Source organism: Ranitomeya variabilis, chromosome 2, assembly GCF_051348905.1.
Source record: "Ranitomeya variabilis isolate aRanVar5 chromosome 2, aRanVar5.hap1, whole genome shotgun sequence".
Lineage (NCBI taxonomy): Eukaryota > Metazoa > Chordata > Amphibia > Anura > Dendrobatidae > Ranitomeya > Ranitomeya variabilis.
The window spans coordinates 286,314,834-286,335,037 of NC_135233.1; the positions used below are offsets into that span (position 1 = coordinate 286,314,834).

At 43.8% G+C, this 20,204-nt stretch overlaps 1 protein-coding gene across 2 annotated transcripts in view; it reads left to right on the top strand.

Moving 5' to 3' along the window:
• ZC3H12B (zinc finger CCCH-type containing 12B) overlaps window positions 1-20,204 on the top strand; it is a 105,987-nt gene that overhangs the window by 43,355 nt on the left and 42,428 nt on the right. The window lies entirely within an intron of this gene.

The window sequence follows — 20,204 nt, forward strand, 5'->3', positions numbered from 1 at the left end:
CAGGTTTGCAAAGCGGCAACTTGGTCCAGTCTGCACACCTTTTCCAAACATTACAATATCCACACTCAGGCCTCTGCTGATGCAAGTTTGGGAAGGAGGATTCTTCAGGCTGCTGTACCACACCTATAGGCGGTAAGTGCCTAGGGGTTTATTCCAGTGAGTCTTCTCCCCACCCTGGGACTGCTTTGGGACATCCCACAGTCCTGTGTCCCCCAATGAGACGATGGAGAAACAGGGATTTTTGTGTTACTCACCGTAAAATCCTTTTCTCCGAGTCGTTCATTGGGGGACACAGCTCCCGCCCTGTTAATCTTTTGATTATCAATGGGGTTGCTCAGTCAGTAGAGTTATTCTAGACATGTTGATCTTGCACTAATGCTGTTGTTTTCTCTTATCTCCTACTGCTTGTGCACCAAACTGGAGCTGTCAGGGCCAGTGTCAAGGTGTATACTACGGTGGAGGAGCTAACTTTTTTTTGTGTCTACTTAGTGTCAGCCTCCTGGCGGCAGTAGCATACACCCACAGTCCTGTGTTCCCCAATGAACGACTCGGAGAAAAGGATTTTACGGTGAGTAACACAAAAATCCCTGTTTCATTCGCATTAGTTGATGCAAAATGAATGCAACTCGCATAAAAAACTACTACATCTAGTATTTTGCCTGCAGGCTGGATAGAGAGTGGTGCTCAACTTGTCTCTGCAAAATTCCCCATAGGCGTTCAGTTGGGTTCAGATCAGAAGACACTTGGCCACTGAATCACTTTCACCCTGTTCTTCTTCAGAAATGCAACTGATGTGTTTGGATCATTGGCATGTTGGAAAAGTGCACATCTGCCAATGGCATGGAGTGATGGCAGCATCTTCTTTTTCAATAAAGACCAGTACATCTGTGATTTCATGATATCAATGAAATGTAGCTCCCCGCCACCAGCAGCATTCATGTAGCCCCACATAAAGATGTTGCCTGCCACCATCATGTTTCACTGTAGGCACCATGCATTTTTCTTTGTACTCGTTGCCTTTGCAACGCCATTCAGTTTTGAAGTATCAGTTCCAAAAAACATTTATCTTGGTCTCATCACTCCAGGGTATATGGTCCCAGTAGTCTTCATATTGTAAGCAGGCTTTTTGTGCATGGGCTTTAGAAGAGGCTTCCTTCATGAACAACGCCCATGCATGCTATTCATCTGCAGTGTATGCCGTATTGTGTCATGGGAAACACTCATCCCGGTTTGGCTTTTTATTTCTTTAGTTGATTGCAGTGAAAATGCATGTTGATTTACTTTAACCCTTTTCATCAAAAGATGTTCAGGTGTTGCCTTCCGTGGTCGGCCTGTATTTCTCTGGGAGATGGATGCAGTTCCATCTTTTCTTAAATTTTAGTATCACTTTTGGTACAGTATTCTGACTGATAAGTAAACATTTGCTGATCTTTTTGTAGCCTTCACCTTTCTTGTGTAAAGAAATTTTCTTTCTCGGCTCTTGTGACATTTCTCTTCTATGTGGTGCCATTGCTGACAGCATGAAATGGGAAGGGGGTTTTGTTTATTCAGTAGCGCCCTTTTATCGTTAACTGGCTGCTGATTTAATGAATAATTAGACTTGCCTATGGTTGAATTCTTGTAAAATATAATTTTGTAGTCTAAACATTTAACTTTGTTCCAAAGGCCACATGCACATTTTAGTTTTATACTTGGGTATTTGTAAGCCAAAACCAGGAGAGGAACAGTCAGAGTAAAAGTATAATAGAAACACGTCACCACTTCTGTATTTATCACCCACCCCTGGTTTTCACTTAGAAAGACTGAGGTAAAAAAAACAACTCACCAAAAACTCAACATGCACATGGCCTAAGACTTTCTTTGTACCTTTATACCTTATTTTACTGTTATTGAAGTGATGTGCATAACAGGTCTACTCACAGGTGTTATTTTCTATTGGACACTTATATATACCCCCGTCTATGTTTTGTGCCTCTTTATGTACTATGGGGATGTATTTGTACTATGGTGTGTGATACTATGATACCTTGCTTTTGTTGCCTGTTGATGTGTTGAGGATTTTTTTTACCTCTACAGTGAACAATTAGAGCAAAAAATACATATGATTAAATACATATATGTCATGGAAAATTTATGTAATTGGCTGCCTGTATAATACTATATTGTAAAACTATTATACCCCCGGGTGTACCCACCCAGAATTTTTCTGTATCTGTAGTTTTTGCGTTACCTTTTAAAATCTTATATGAAATTGTTTAATAAAAATGATTGTTTTTATCAATACATGGCCGTATATAAAGCTTCTTTTCTTTTCGTGTTATATTGTTGCAAAAAGTAGTAGGATCTTAGAAAAGGTTTTAAGATTATGCACAGAAAAGGGCCAGAGACTGTAGAGCATTTGTAGTGTGACGAAAAGTGTTTTATTTACGATCTATGCAACATTTTTTTTTCTATCTGGACTGTTACATATTTATTTCTATACTATAATTACTTGCTGTTTATATGTTCAGTCTTTTGAGCTTTTTTTAAACTTTATAATTCTGGCATCTTGCACATGTATTTCTATAGAGCTGTCACGCTTAGGTTAGGAGAGCCGACGGCCAGTCCGAGGATTGCGTTGCTATCCTCGCATGAGTAATATGGCTGTCTGTCTGCACCTAAACAGAGTGCATAATTTTCTACACTCTGAATGGTCTTATTTTCACCTGATAAAATTGTGGGAAAATCCTTTGGGAAATAACCTGTCTCTCACTATAATAGATGGATTATGGTATCCACTGGTCATGAAAGCACCGCTCCAGCGGGTTTTTTTTTTTTCAGCGCTGGTGTGGTGGTTCCTTACCCCTATAATAATACTTATCAGCTGCAGTCTTCAGCTCTTCCCGGCGCGGCTCTGGTTCCACACCATCACCTCATGACCATAACTTCTGACTGTCCGGAAGCTCTCAGTGTAAGTCTATGAGAGCCGCGTTCTAGTTCTCATAGACTTGCATTAAGTTATGACTTCTGGCTCACTCAGCAAACACTGGAGCCATCCGATATGTCACAACCTGCGCCAAAAACTGAAGATGGCGACTGGTAAGTATATTACTAGGAGCAGGGAATTTATACTAGTGCCACCACTCCAGCACTGAAATAAAAAAAAAAAAAAAAAACACCTCTGGAGTTGTGCTTTAATGTTTTTTTCCATAGGGTATGTATAGACCTTATTGTTTTTAGCATGTTATTATGGAATGAATTATTAGTTGATTGCTTATGAGTACCGTATATAAGGGATAAGTAGAGAAACTTTAGGGACAGCCTTCTGGTGGCATCCAGACATTTAGGGTGCCAACCTCTGCGGCCTGGCAGGAATGTATAGGTCGAGATTGGGACCCTTTTATCCTGCAACTTTTACTTTGTGGTAGGCCGGCTGCAGATGAGCGTATAAAAAAATTCTTTTGAGTTTCATCAAGAAAACTCAGTTTTCATCCAATTGTTGTCCATTTTTTACTTCCATGTGCTATCCGTTTTCATACATTTAAAAAAAAATGTACGTGATCAAATAGAGTTTGTGTATTTAAAAATGTACATGATCAAAAGAAATGCATCTGTAAAAATCAGATGCTACACCGCTGTTTCGTGTGAGATCCACTTTAATTTTTTGTACGCACCAAATAACTTAAAGAGAATAGTGCATGCTGCGTTTTTTTGTTATCATGGACAGTCGGACCAAGAGAAAATAATTATTCAAACAGCCCTATCAAATAACATGGGTCATTGTGCTATATGATGAAATATTGGACAGCACGCGTCATTTGCATGATCTCTTACCCCTACATTGTAGAGTGTGTCCCATTTATTTGATATTTTTGTATTCAATTTTTTTTTTATTTTAATAAACACATCCAGCATTTTCACTGCAAAAAAAAAAAGCAATAATAGGTTGTCTTTATACAGATTGCGCATTCCTGATTTATTTATTATGCTTAGCTTATATAGCGCTATCTTATTCTGCAACGCTTTACATACATTATCACTACTGTCCCCAAAGGGGCTCACAATCTAATTTCCCTATCAGTATGACTTTGGAGTGTGGGAGGAAACCGGAGAACCCGGAGGAAACCCACGCAAACACGGGGAGAACATACAAACTGCTTGCAGGTGTTGTCCTTGGTGGGATTTGAACCCAGGACCCCAGCTCTGCAAGGCTGATGATTGTATAATGTAAAACAAGGGCTGGTCGGTTCCAGTTATTGACGACCATCCCTTGTTCTAGCAGCTTATCAGTCTGGGTAAAGCTGCATTAATAGGCAGCAGTCATGGTGCAGCTGTAAATCACAGAAGTCCTGTGCTGTCTTTCAACTGTTTCCCTACACAATCACTTTACTTTGCAAGGGAATAGCTGTTTCACCTGCAGAATTGATAGGTCATTACAGTCAGCCATGCTGCTCAGCAGGTAAGGCTCCCTCCATACTTCAGGGTCTCCAGTACGTGTGGTGACAGTTTTTACACGTACTGAAGACACTAAAGGCCCCGTCACACTTAGCGACGCTGAAGCGATACAGACAACGATGCCGATCGCTGCAGCGTCGCTGTGTGGTCGCTGGGGAGCTGTCACACAGACAGCTCTCCAGCGACCAACGATGCCGAGGTCCCTGGGTAACCAGGGTAAACATCGGGTTGCTAAGTGCAGGGCCGCGCTTAGTAACCCGATGTTTACCCTGGTTACCAGTGTAAAATGTAAAAAAACAAACAGTACATACTCACCTTCGCGTCCCCCGGCGTCCGCTTCCTGCACTGACTGAGCGCCGGCCCTAACAGCAGAGCGGTGACGTCACCGCTGTGCTGTGCTTTCACTTTACGGCCGGCAGTCAGTCAGTGCGGGAAGCAGACGGCAAGGGACCTGACGGACACCGGAATGTGAGTATGTAGTGTTTGGGTTTTTTTTACATTTACGATGGTAACCAGGGTAAACATCGGGTTACTAAGCGCGGCCCTGCGCTTAGTAACCCGATGTTTACCCTGGTTACCAGTGAAGACATCGCTGAATCCGAGTCACACACACCGATTCAGCGATGTCAGCGGGACCTCAACGATCAAAAAAAGGTCCAGGCCATTCCGACACGACCAGCGATCTCACAGCAGGGGCCTGGTTGCTGGTACGTGTCAAACATAGCGAGATCGCTACTGAGGTCGCTGTTGCGTCACAAAACTTGTGACTCAGCAGCGATCTCGCTAGCGACCTCGCTTAGTGTGACGGGGGCTTAACACGCAGACCCATTCAAATCTATGGCTCTGCACAGTCAGTGTGTGATTCCACGGACAGTGTGTAAAATACGTAGATATGTATGTTTTCTTCAAGTAGCACGTTCCGCAATTTTTTTGTTAAACACCATCATTACTAACCCTGTACTGAAAAGAAATAAACACATGCTCAGAGAAGTTCTTTAATTGTAAAAAGAACTCTGGCGCTTAGCCTCAGCTCTTCCCAATTGCCTTGGTGCGTTGGCAATCGGAGTAATGATTTTGAGGTTGATGTCAGCTGTGTAATGTCCACTGATATCAAGTCCAGGGGTTAGTAATGGAGAGGTGTCTGTCAGACACCCTCATTACTAACCCCCTGTCAAAAGTAATAAACACACACAGAGAAAAGTCCTTTTATTGTAAAAATCCTTTGCTGTGAGGGGACATTACACGGCTGACATCAACCCTAAAATCATTACTCCGATTGGCAACGCACCAGGACAATTGGGAAGAGTCATGGCTAAGCACTAGAATTGGCGCATCTAATGGATGTGCTATTTCTGGGGCGTCAGTGGGCTGATGGTATTAGTCTTGGTGGGGGCCAATATCCATGGCGCCATTCCGACCTATTAGATGAGCCCACAGCCATCTATAAAGCCTTTGATAGTTATTAAAATAGGGGGGGGGGGGGATCCCACATATTTTTTCTTTTTTTCTTGGGGGGGGGGGGTCCCCCCTTTCTTAATAACCAGTAAAGGCTGTACAGAAAACTGTGAACTGTTATTAATAGGCCGGGAAGATGCATGGTTATTCGCCCCTTCCCAGAATAACAACACCAGCTCACAGCTGTTTGCTTTCCCTAAGCTGGTTATTAAAAATAATTTATTGTTGTCTAATCTAACTCCTAAACGTCTGTTATTTGTATTCTTCAGTCTATTCCAGTACTTGTCACACTCATGGTGCACATGGGCGACACACGGATGGTACACACGGATGCCACACGGATGGTGCATTAATGGCACACAAATCTCACCAATACTGGTTTTTCCAGTACTGGAAATATCAGGAAGCGTGAAGGGGGCCTAAAATGGCTATTTCCTTGCAAGATACAGCCGATCAGTGATTGTGCAGGGAAACCGTGGAAAGACCGCAGTGGCACAGGACTTCTGTGGTTTTGGGCTCATTTGTGACTTTTTCAAACCTACAAACATGAGATTGAAGCACTGAATTCAACAAAAATCTAAGTTTATTACAATGAATGAATGAATTACATGTGGCCTAAAAATTAAAAATACACAGTGAAGGGAGGTTGGTTCAAGAAGGCCATAAAAACATCTCAAGTGAGGTCCAGGCAAGTATATTATATAGGTATAATATAAATATACAAATAAGTATAGGGTAAATATCAATCAACAAAAATTGCATCGTAAGAGTCTGTTGGTAATCCTAACAGCAAGTATACTGGTACACGTATATACACACACTGCACATACACCTGTGAATATACACACACTGCACATATGGGAGATACCATCATGTCTCTTCTTCAGTTCCTCTAGACTCCTGCATTTAAAGGACCTTTTGATGTCATTATGGTCACATGACCACTATGTCACTATTGGTCCTTACGCAGTCTTAACCTCAGAACGTAAATGCTGAGGGCCCCTAGGATAGTGGAGACCCTGGGTAATTGCCCTTTTTGTACCCCCTCCCTGACTGTAACTAGGGCTTATTTTTGGAGTAGGGCTTATGCCTCAATTTTCAAGCATACTCCAGAAAACGTGTAAAATAATTTTCAGGGAAACACAGTCGCTGCTGAGTGGGGAAAAAACCAAACAAACAGATTTTATATGGACTGCACAAGTGTGAAAAAAAAAAAATCATCCCACTTTTCTGGGTGAAAATCAGACTGATTTTTTATACTGCACATGAGCCAGACTTAGATAAGTAATGGGTGTGATTGTTCGTACTACCAGGTCAGGAGGGATTGTCATCTTCCGATCATAAACATGAATACTTCTATTCCCTCAGGCCAGTAATGTAAATTTGAGTATTTGTCTTCCTTTCTATTTTCTATAATGTGCAATGTTTTAACAAGATCACTTTTGGGGCCCCTGATAGCATAAATTGCCCCCCCAAATTGCAGATGATGTTATGAAGTGGCTAAAGGCTTGTGGATTTTATTGATGTAAACTTTGGACTGTAGTGAGAAAAAAACTGATGTCCTCTGCATGATGTTATCTGTCCTAGGAGTCAGTCGTGACTCTCATGAAAAGACGTATTTAGGTAGAAAGGTTTGGTTGCTAAGCGCTGGGCATCTGTGGCTTCCCCCTCCCGACTCCCAGCTAGTAGTATCTATTATTGAGACAACCCTACTTTCGTGGAGATGGTGAGCACGCTGCCTTGCCAGAGCTGTATCATTCATCTCTCTTTTTTTTTTTTTTCTGCAAAATGACATTTTATTTTTTTGGGGGGAAATATTGTTTTTTATTTACATCACTCTTGCATTCATGGCTTTGGATGTTGACCTTTTCAATTCTGTCACTTTTGTCGACTTGATTGCAATTCTTAGTGCTTGTTGCTGCTATAAGGAAATCATTATATTACAACGCGGGAATAAAGTGCAAAAACTCCTGCTGCGAGAAATCCAAATCTCTTGCATAGTCATGATAAACTGTTTATTTCCCTTCAGTATCTTCCATCAGTCCTAATGATGTAATTGTTTAATCTGGTGTAAATGCCGCTGTTCTTCTGAATCTGGCGTTGCATCTCCCTTATTTCTGTGTCTTTCCGGTCCTAAGATTTGGCCCCACTCACCCGTTTATATGTCTAGTTGTTTTAGCCAACTGGGTGTGGTCCTCACGAAAACTCCCATAGAGGAGAGATGAGGACCACTTGGTTATAAAGACTAGATTTACCTACAGAGGAGAGGAGGCCATATCTGTAGAGACGCAGGGTCAAGCGATATATAACAGTAGACTCGGGAGAACAGCTGCATTTACATCTGGTAAAAATGCAAATTAACGGCAAGTGACCGGTCCTCTTTAAAGGGAACCGGTCACCAGAAACAATGATGTTAACCTGCAGATATGGGATTAATCTGCAGGTTAACAGCGTTATTTTTCTGTCCAGAGCCTGCACACAGCCAAATGCAGCGGGGAGAAAACGATCTTTATTCTCCCCGCCAAAATACAGTATTCAGTCATAAGCACGGGGGCGGCACCGATTCAGTCCCGGCCCTGACCGACAGACGGGCTCAATGTAGACCCAGTGTCAGTCAGGCCTGGGCGCACAGTTACAGCAGTCGCTCTGTATAGTCAGAGTGTGGCTGAATACCGAATTCTGGTGGGGAGAATAAAGATCGTTTTCTCCCCGCTGCACTTGGCTGTGTGCAGGCGCCAGACAGCATCATAACTCTGTTGACCTGCAGATTATCCGCATATCTGCAGGTTAACAACGTTATTCCAATGACATTAGCATGGACAAAGAGAAAAAAAAACGGAGCAAAGAAGATCAGGTTTTGCTGCAGAAAAGCAGCAAAAACGCCCTGTGTGAACTTACCCTTTGGTGCGTTTTTGTTGCTTATTTGGTGCTTTTTTTGGTTCGAGTTTTTTTTCTCTTTGTCCATGCTAATGTCCTTTGGATTTTCAGCAGCAAAAACGCAACAAATAATGATACCTGCGTTTTTGCTGCGTTTTTTTTCAACACCAATTCAAGTCAATGGGTGAAAAAATGCAACAAAAACGCTGAAAGAAGTGACATGCTCTATGTCCAAAAAACGCAGCTAAGCACAAAATACTGATCAAACAAAAACCAATGTGTGTGCATGAGATTTCTGAAATCTCATAGGCTTTGCTGGTAATGGAAAAAGCAGCAAAAACGCCCTGTGTGAACTTACCCTTACACAGGTGGCAATGTAAAAAAAAACTATATATGAAAAAAAGCATATTTGCCATGTATGTAGAAAATGAATCTATCAAAATCTGAAGATAATTAACCCATACAATAAACACCATAATGAAAAAGACACAGATGTGTGCTATTTTTTGCATCTTTGTCAAGAAATGCAAAAAATAATCGTGGTAAAAATGTTGTATTTACATACAAAAACCATAGCCCAACATGCTAAAAACAAGTCCTTGTAGAGCTTTCAGCTGGAAAAAAAAAAAGTTGCAGGACGTAAAAATGGCAACCCCAAAAAAAAGTTTTTATTTTGTTTGTTTTTTTACTTTGATACTTTAAAAGCAGTAAAAGTCAGCCAAAAAACAGTCGCCTGTAGTTGTAATGCCCTGTAGAATCGAGTTGCCCTGTCATTTTTACTGCACAGTGAACACTGTAAAAACAAAACACAAAAAAGTTAGTTTTTTTCCCCCTTGTTTTTCAGTACATTATGTGGAAAAGTGAATAGTGCCATTCAAAACTACAATTGACCTACATAAAAAAAGAACAAGCCATCATACGGCTATGTAGACAGCAAAATTAATTTATGGCTAATATATACAGAAAAAAGTCATGGCTCTTAGAAGAAGAGTAGGGAAAAACAAAGGCGCAGAAACAAATATTAATAATTAGTGTGCATTCATGCCGGATTGTGGGAACCTATGTAGTATACATTGCATCAGGTTGGTAGAGAATTCGGCTGCCATTGTGGCTACGCATGGACTCTGGTGATGGTTTTTTGCTTCCTATCATTAAGGCCATGTTCACACAGTGCGTTTTTTACTGCAGAACCGCAGCGGTTTTGCCGCTGCGGTTCCGCAGCTGTTTTCCATGCAGGGTACATTACAATGTACCCCTATGGAAAACAGGAACCGCTGTGCACACGGTCCTGAATTTCCCTTAAAAAGCCGCGGTGAATCGGTGCGGGAAAAAAGAAGGAGCATGTCACTTCTTTTTCCTAAACCGCAGCGGTTCTGTACCCATAGACCTCCATTGTGAGGTCAAAATCGCAGTAAAACCCGCAGATCAAAAATATATCTGCGGGTTTTACTGCGGTTTGTTGTGCAGAACCGCTGCAGCCGGAAGTGCGGGGAAGCCGGCGGAAGTGCGGGGCCGGAAGTGCGTGGGCGGAGAGACATGGAGGCATACCGGCGCATGGGGATCGTGTCGGCCGTTTGATTGATTTGGTATGTGTGTCTGTGTGTGTGTATGTGTGTGTGTGTATGTGTGTGTGTATGCGTGTGTGTGTGTCTGTCCCCATGCGACGCTAGTGCCACCATTGTGCTAAGTCGCCGTATGGGACTACTACTCCCATCCGGTATTAGGATGGGAGAGTTGTCCCTGTGTCCGGCGACTTAGCACAATGGTAAAGTTACACCAAACACCTACACACAATACACATACATGACACACAGTACAGTACATACAACACATAACACAGAGTATATATTCACCAACAGCACACTTGTAGGCGAAGCCCTCGATCCTCCAGGAAAAAATCACAAAATAATAAACCAAATCCATACTCCCTGTCCGCAGAATCCATAAAACGAGTGTCCCACGCCGATCGGCTGCTCTCCGGCGATACACTGCCAGGAGCGAAGCTCCTAGCAGTGTATCGCGTACTGTCCCGGAGCTCAATGGCTCCGGCGTCTCGGTTAACAGCAGTACAGCTGCGTTGAACTTTCCCACGCAGCACTGCCGTTAAGCGAGAGTGCCGGGGTCAATGACCGCCGGTAAACTCGCTCGCGCATGCGCAGTGACACACCGACAGGAACTATGGCTCCTGTCAGTGTGTTGCTGCATCCGTGGAGAGCAGACATATCTCTGGATGTGTCTGTTCTCCATGGAAAATCTTCGTGGGATACGTGGCACTTAAATACGTGGCACTTAAATACGTGACACGTGTCACTTATACGTGATACGTGTCACTTAAATACGTGACACGTGTCACTTATACATGATACGTGTCACTTAAATACGTGATACGTGTCACTTAAATACGTGGCACGTGGCACTTAAATACGTGGCACTGAAATACGTGATACGTGGCACATGGCACTTAAATACGTGGCACGTGGCACTTAAATACGTGGCACGTGGCACTTAAATACGTGGCACTGAAATACGTGATACGTGGCACATGGCACTTAAATATGTGGCACGTGGCACTTAAATACGTGGCACGTGGCACTGAAATACGTGGCACTTAAATACGTGGCACGTGGCACTGAAATACGTGGCACTGAAATACGTGGCACTGAAATACGTGGCACGTGGCACTTAAATACGTGGCACGTGGCACTGAAATACGTGGCACGTGGCACTGAAATACGTGGCACGTGGCACTGAAATACGTGATACGTGGCACTGAAATACGTGGCACTGAAATACGTGGCACTGAAATACGTGGCACGTGGCACTGAAATACGTGGCACGTGGCACTTAAATACGTGGCACGTGGCACTGAAATACGTGGCACGTGGCACTTAGGCTATGTTCACATTTGCGTTGTGCGCCGCAGCGTCGGCGCCGCAACACACAACGCAAAGTAAAACGCAGCAAAACGCATGCACAACGCTGCGTTTTGTGCCGCATGCGTCCTTTTTTTGATTGATTTTGGACGCAGCAAAAATGCAACTTGCTGCGTCCTCTGCGCCCGGATGCGTGCGCTGCAGTGACGCATGCGGCGCAAAACGCGGAGCGCTGTCATTCAAAACACGTCCACTCATTTTGGTGTTTAGTCCCAAAATGGAGGATGGAAGAAGAAAAGGGTTGGACAAGGAAATTACATCATTTCTTTTTTTTTCCCCCACTGCAGTTAAAGCTTTATTTGTGTCAAACACAGACAATTTGCAGAGAAAACTGCATAAAAAACCGCACCAAAAACCAGGGTGGATTGATTTAAATCACGCCGATTTAAATCATGATTTAAATCACGATTTAAATCAAAAGATTTTTTTCTATTTAAATCGGATCGATTTAAATCATGATTTTAATCATGATTTAAATCACTGATTTAAATCAAAAGGTTTTTTTTAATATAAATCACGATTAAAATGAGAAGTGAGAGCAGTGCGCATGTGCGCCCATAGTTACACGGACGAAACTAGGGGCAATGATCTAACGCCAGGGTGAGGGGGGGACCCCAAAGTAAGTAAAAATCTTTTTTGTTTTAATATATGGCAATAGGTAGGTGTTTAAAAGCAGCATGTCTTAATTGTATAAACTATTAATAGCCTCCACATTTTGTTCATACTGCCCCTTTAATTCCACACTTCTAGCTTGGTTTCACTTTTGGTTTAGTTTCTTTTTCCATTCAGTTGACATGCCCAAACTTGTTGGATAGTCAGCATCCTACAGAAACCTCTGGAAGAGCATGGCATTGTGAATGTTACACATATACAGCCTTTATTCTACTGAGTTAAACAACTCAGCTTTATCTCATGATGGAAGAACCTTTGGATGGTAAAATATTTTCCTCAAAAAGCAGTTTATTGAAAAAAATCCGATTTAAATCAAAAAAATCCGATTTAAATCAAAAAAATCCGATTTTTTTGATTTTTTTAAAAAAACATTGATTTTTATCCACCCTGCCAAAAACGCACCAAAACCGCACCAAAAACGCACCAAAAACGCACCTGCGTTTTCTGCCAAGAGCTGCGGTTTTTGTCCTGAAAAAAAGGTTGGTAGAGAATTCGGCTGCCATTGTGGCTACGCATGGACTCTGGTGATGGTTTTTTGCTTCCTATCATTAAGGGGAGTTTTATTCTGAATGTTACATTTTTGTTTCATCGGTCACCTTCTAAATATACATGTGTCACAGTTCAAAGAAAAGTTGATAAAAATTCCCAGCATTTCATGACCACTGTGTTTGTACTGTTTCCAAGGAAGAATGTGGCTTTCACTTTCATTGACCGAGCAAAAGATTAGAGAAGCTCTCTTTCGAAAACCTAGACTGAATAACTTGGTCCTAGATCGCAGAGCTGCTGCTAAAGGTGTCCCTCGTTATTCATTGCCATCCATACAGTTCTATGCACTGATTTCCACAGGTGGTACACAATCCGTGTGTCCTGGCCTAGAGTGTATGTCCACCTAAGAATATGTGTATATTTTCTTAATATGACCATGATGTTTTTAATTTCTTTCTTGTTTCGTCAGACTTTTGTTTTTATGATAGCGTTACTCCCGATTAACCTCAGTATCCAGCAATTTAACCTTAAATGATGGGATTGGGCCCCTTTCACGCATCAGTTTTTTGCCGTCAGTCACAATCCGTTGGATTGACAGATCTGTCGCAGATTGTGAAAAACTGGCGCGACGGATCCGTCTCATCAGTTTTTCATCCTTCCGTTTTTTAATCTGTTTTACGACGATCCGTTTTTTTTTTAAAACGCCCAATGGGAGGCTCTCAAACGTTATTGGCTACTGAAAACCTATATATACAGTGTTTCTACACCCCATCTTTGACAGGCTGTAGAGCAAGTGGCAATAATGGAAGGTGTGATTGCGAACATTGTGAAGATCTATGTGATTTTAATTTTGAGGCGAATCGTTTGTAAGCGATTGTTCTCCCCCTGGCTGGATTTCCACTGGCTGGACTCCCGCTGGCTTGCTTGCTGGGACATGGATGAGTGAAGCCCAACCTGGCAGGTTTATATACCTTTTCTAATTGTGGGCTGGCTACTTGGAACCTAAATAAATCAGAGCATGCGAAGTTAAAAAAAACGGAATCCGTAGACGGATCCGGCGCCCATAGGCTTCCATTCGATCAAAAGACGGACGGCTCCGTCGCTGTCCGATTTTTCGACGTACACAAAAAACGTTACTTTGTCCGTTGTCTCTGGCCGCCGGACAAACAATTTTCGACAGATCCGGCGAACGACGGATGAAACGTGAGGCCATCCGTTGGAATTCGTCGCTAATACAAGTCTATTAAAAAAAAAACCAGATCCGGCGGCATTCGGTTTTTTCAAAATTCGTCGGATTGCGACTGATAGCAAAAAACTGATGTGTGAAAGGGGCCTTAATAGTGAGTCATCTGAGGAGTTTGATGTAGGGAGGAAGCTCTATATTTCTTCCCATCAACTTCCCTTTAGGTGCCAATTTGTTTCCATGGATACTGGGATCCTGACAAAGATTTCATAGGTCTACTAGGGGCATCTGCCTATTTAGACCATGGCAGGTGCATATCCTAATAGATTACCTGCAGGGTTATAGCCCTCAAAACATTAAAGTTGGATGAACCCTTGGATTTCTGCAGGATTGGCAAACCATCCAATGTGTAAGGGGGTCTGCCTACTCTTCCCTGACTGATGATGTCAGGGGAGATGACGATCGAGCAGTTTGAATTGATACGCGGTCGAAAATGGCGGTCTCGATGCACAAAAAAACGTTACATGTAACTTTTTTTGTGGCGGGGTGCGCCAAAACACGGTGCAACCGTCGCACGACGGTTGCGACGTGTGGCACTGCGTCGCAATGCGTCGCTAATAAAAGTCTATGGAGAAAAAAAGCATCCTGTGGGCAACTTTGCAGGATGCGTTTTTTATCCACAATGACGCATTGCGATGTGCAGTGCACGACGCTAGTGTGAAAGTAGCCTAAAATGGACCGACTGCTAAAATATATAATACATTGGGTACAGTAGTTCAGTGCAGGATGTGCTGTAAATGTTTTCATAATAATTTGGGAAGATTATGATATGTCCTATAAATGTCTGTTCTGTTCCTGATCTAAGGATCTATGCTTTTAGTTGAGATGAATCTGTGCTGCACTTTATGCACATGCTGAATAATGACCAGGGCTATAGAATCTGAGTCATGGAGTCAGGAAATTGAGGAGTCCGGCGGTTAGGCTTACCAACTCCACAGCCTTAGGGCGCCCCTCAATCGAGTGTATGAAACATCTAAGTTTCATGCAGACAACTCAATTTCTTTCTAAATTTCATCCATGTGCCTTTTATGTGTCTGTTTTTCACATCAGTGTGTGATTTGTACAATTACATTAAAATATGCACGTTTCCTCGGTTTATATTAGAAATCTATCTGTAAAAATCAGATGCTTCTTAAACGGTCCATGTGAAATCCGATTTTTTGTTTTTCGCTCTCTTGCCCCCATAGATTTGAATGGGTGAGTCCCATCCGAGACTCTGATGATAGTAGTGCATGCTGCAATTTTTTTTCTCACAGTCGGACTGAGCACAATATAATTAATCTAAACCACACTATTAAATAACATGGATCTGTGTTCTGTCTGATTAAAAAATAGGATAGCACTCATCCAGTTTATAAGCTCGTCTGCATGGGCCCTTACACTGACAGGTAACAATACTGTGGAGTACTTTGTATTAGAAAGTACAAGTGATAAACTGATCCCAACTTCAAGTCCCCAGTTTGTACAGAAAAGTAAAATTGAGTTATATAAACTACCTTATATACTTGAGTATAAGCCGAGGCACCTAATTTTGCCACGAAAAACTGAGAAAACTTATTGACTCGAGTATAAGCCGAGTATGCATCGTCCACTCATCCCTATCCTGGTATGCACAGCCTCCTCGTCCCTATCCTGGTATGCATGGGTCCCTCATCCCTATCTTGGTATGCACGGCCTCCTCGTCCCTATCTTGGTATCCCCGGCCTCCTCGTCCCTATCCTGGTATGCACGGCCTCCTCGTCCCTATCCTGGTATGCACGGCCTCCTCGTCCCTATCTTGGTATCCCCGGCCTCCTCGTCCCTATCTTGGTATCCCCGGCCTCCTCGTCCCTATCTTGGTATGCCCGGCCTCCTCGTCCCTATCCTGGTATGCACGGCCTCCTCGTCCCTATCCTGGTATGCACGGCCTCCTCGTCCCTATCCTGGTATGCACGGCCTCCTCGTCCCTATCCTGGTATGCACAGCCTCCTCGTCCCTATCCTGGTATGCATGGGTCCCTCGTCCCTATCCTGGTATGCACGGCCTCCTCGTCCCTATCCTGGTATGCACGGCCTCCTCGTCCCTATCCTGGTATGCACGGCCTCCTCGTCCCTATCCTGGTATGCACGGCCTCCTCGTCCCTATCCTGGTATGCACGGCCTCCTCGTCCCTATCCTGGTATGCACGGCCTCCTCGTCCCTATCCTGGTATGCACGGCCTCCTCGTCCCTATCCTGGTATGCACGGCCTCCTCGTCCCTATCCTGGTATGCACGGCCTCCTCGTCCCTATCCTGGTATGCACGGCATCCTCGTCCCTATCCTGGTATGCACGCCTCCCTCATCCCTATCTTGGTATGCACGGCCTCCTCGTCCCTATCCTGGTATGCACGGCCTCCTCGTCCCTATCCTGGTATGCACGGCCTCCTCGTCCCTATCCTGGTATGCACGGCCTCCTCGTCCCTATCCTGGTATGCACGGCCTCCTCGTCCCTATCCTGGTATGCACGGCCTCCTCGTCCCTATCCTGGTATGCACGGCCTCCTCGTCCCTATCCTGGTATGCACGGCCTCCTCGTCCCTATCCTGGTATGCACGGCCTCCTCGTCCCTATCCTGGTATGCACGGCCTCCTCGTCCCTATCCTGGTATGCACGGCCTCCTCGTCCCTATCCTGGTATGCACGGCCTCCTCGTCCCTATCCTGGTATGCATGGGTCCCTCATCCCTATCTTGGTATGCACGGCCTCCTTGTCCCTATCCTGGTATGCACGGCCTCCCCGAGTATGCACGGCCTCCTCATCCCTATCCTGGTATGCACGGCCTCCTCATCCCTATCCTGGTATGCACATCCCCCTCGTCCCTATCCTGGTATGCATGGCCTCCTAGTCCATATCTTAGTATGCGTGGCCTCCTCATCCCTATCCTGGTATGCGCGGCCTCCTCATTCCTATCCTGGTATGCGCGGCCTCCTCGTTCCTATCCTGGTATGCACGGCCTCCTCATCCCTATCCTGGTATGCACGGCCTCCTCATCCCTATCCTGGTATGCACATCCCCCTCGTCCCTATCCTGGTATGCATGGCCTCCTAGTCCACTTAGTATGCGTGGCCTCCTCGTCCCTATCCTGGTATGCGCGGCCTCCTAATACCTATCCTGGTATGCACGGCCTCCTCATCCCTATCCTGGTATGCACGGCCTCCTCATCCCTATCCTGGTATGCGTGGCCTCCTAGTCCATTTCTTGGTATGCGTGGCCTCCTCATCCCTATCCTGGTATGCGTGGCCTCCTAGTCCATTTCTTGGTATGCGTGGCCTCCTCATCCCTATCCTGTATGCGTGGCCTCCTTGTCCCTATCCTGGTATGCGCGGCCTCCTTGTCCCTATCCTGGTATGCGTGGCCTCCTCGTCCCTATCCTGGTATGCGTGGTCTCCTCGTCCCTATCCTGGTATGCATGGTCTCCTCATCATCCCTCTACTTGTATGTATGGCCCCCATCAGAAAAGCATTAAAAAAATATAACAAACCATCCTACTTACCGTCCCTATGGTCCCTCACAGCATCTTGTTCCAGTGCCAGCAGCTGCAGCGGCCGGACAATCACGTGTCACCGCTACTAAAGGGAATGAATATTCACCTCTCTACACACCTATGGGAGCGGAGAGAGGTGAACATTCACTTAAGTAGTGGGGACACGTGATCGCCCGGCCGCAGTTGGAAGTTGGCGGCTACGGGTGACACTGTGCGTGCTATTACAGAGAAATGAATATTCTCTGCCAGCACAGTGAATATTCATTTCTCTTTTGCAGCAGGCACAGGACTTAGCTGCAGCAGCCAGCTCCTGCCTCCTGTGACCCGCTGCTCTGCCACTGCCGCTCCCCCTCTATATTCTGGGACAATGACTCGAGTATAAGCCGAGGGGGCGTTTTCAGCACAAAAAATGTGCTGAAAAACTCGGCTTATACTCAAGTATATACAATAAATTTTAAAAAATGATAAACCATTTTTTTTTTTTCAGTAAAAAAAATATATACGGTAATTCTGATGCAATCGTAAAAAACCTGTGGATAAAGGTAACTCAATATGTACAGTATGACGCTTGGCAAAAAAAAAAAATAAGATTTTAGTTTTTTCCCACCAATCCCAAAATGCAAAATTGGGATGATCTGGTTGACCTGTCAACCACTGCTGCATGCAGCATCCTGTTCTGAGATCTATGCAAAGACAGGGCAATGATGGGTTACCAGGAAAAAAAAAAGTTCTAGTTGCGATCAGGATTTGTTCAGATCTTAATACAAAATGATGGAGAGAAGCTAGCACAGCATTGTCCCCTTTGCATTGAGTGCTAGTTATTTCTTAGGCTGCGTTCACATTTAACAGCCGTGCTATGGCTTTAAAACGCTGCAGCACACTCAAGTTTTCTGGTGTTTTTCTGCCACTATTAATGTACCGTAGTTTTCCTGTTTAAGAATTGCCAGCAGAATTGCTAAAAAAACCTTTATGCTATACATGATTGACATCAGTAAATAGGTGTATATTGCTTATTTACTTGTATAATATATTTTTTTTTAAGATGAAAATGAGAGCAGCAACCTTTCTTTTTTTCTGTTCTTCATTTTCTAGGAAAACAAAATAGCTTTGTTGATTTATGAGAAAACAATGCCTGCTAAGCAGTCTCTAAAACCACCGATGTTCACAATTTATACAATCTATGGATTTAATACTTGTCTTTTGGATTCTATATAAATGTTGTGATTTGATAAGTTACTATTAGGGCTGTTTAGACGGTAAGCCAAACCTATGACTCCTCAATTTCCCTGACTCCGACCCCACAGCCCTGGTCACTACTGAGCATGTACATAAAGTGCAGCACAGATTCATCTCATCTACGACTCCACAGCATTGGTCACTACTGAGCATGTACAGTGCCTTGCTGTACATGTAAAGTAATATGCTTCAAACATAAAGATACCAAATGTAAATTTTTGGTGAAGAATCAACAACAAGTAGAACACAATTGTGAAGTTGAACAAAATTTATTGGTTATTTTCAATTTTTGTGGAAATTCAAATACTGAAAAGTGGGGCGTGCAATATTATTCGGCCCCTTTAACTTAATACTTTGTTGCGCCACCTTCTGCTGCGATTACAGCTGCAAGTCGCTTGGGGTATGTCCCTATCAGTTTTGCACATCGAGAGACTGAAATTCTTGCCCATTCTTCCTTGGCAAACAGCTTGAGCTCAGTGAGGTTTGATGGAGATCGTTTGTGAACAGCAGTTTTCAGCTCTTTCCACAGATTCTCGATTGGATTGAGGTCTGGACTTTGACTTTGCCATTCTAACACCTGGATATGTTTATTTGTGAACCACTCCATTGTAGATTTTGCTTTATGTTTGGGATCATTGTCTTGTTGGAAGACAAATCTCTGTCCCAGTCTCAGGTCTTTTGCAGACTCCAACAGGTTTTCTTCAAGAATGTTCCAGTATTTGGCTCCATCCATCTTCCCATCAATTTTAACCATCTTCCCTGTCCCTGCTGAAGAAAAGCAGGCCCAAACCATGATGCTGCCACCACCATGTTTGACAGTGGGGATGGTGTGTTCAGGGTGATGAGCTGTGTTGCCTTTACGCCAAACATATCATTTGGCATTGTTGCCAAAAAGTTCGATTTCGGTTTCATCTGACCAGAGCACCTTCTTCCACATGTTTGGTGTGTCTCCCAGGTGGCTTGTTGCAAACTTAAGACAACACTTTTTATGACTATCTTTGAGAAATGGCTTTCTTCTTGCCACTCTTCCATAAAGGCCATGTGTGCAGTGTACGACTGATTGTTGTCCTATGGACAGACTGTCCCACCTCAGCTGTAGATCTCTGGACTTCATCCAGAGTGATCATGGGCCTCTTGGCTGCATCTCTGATCAGTCTTCTCCTTGTTTGAGATGAAAGTTTAGAGGGACGGCTGGGTCTTGGTAGATTTGCAGTAGTATGATACTCCTTCCATTTCAATATGATCGCTTGCACAGTGCTCCTTGGGATGTTTGAAGTTTTGGAAATCATTTTGTATCCAAATCCGGCTTTAAACTTCTCCACAAAAGTATCACGGACCTGCCTGTTGTGTTCCTTGGTCTTTATGATG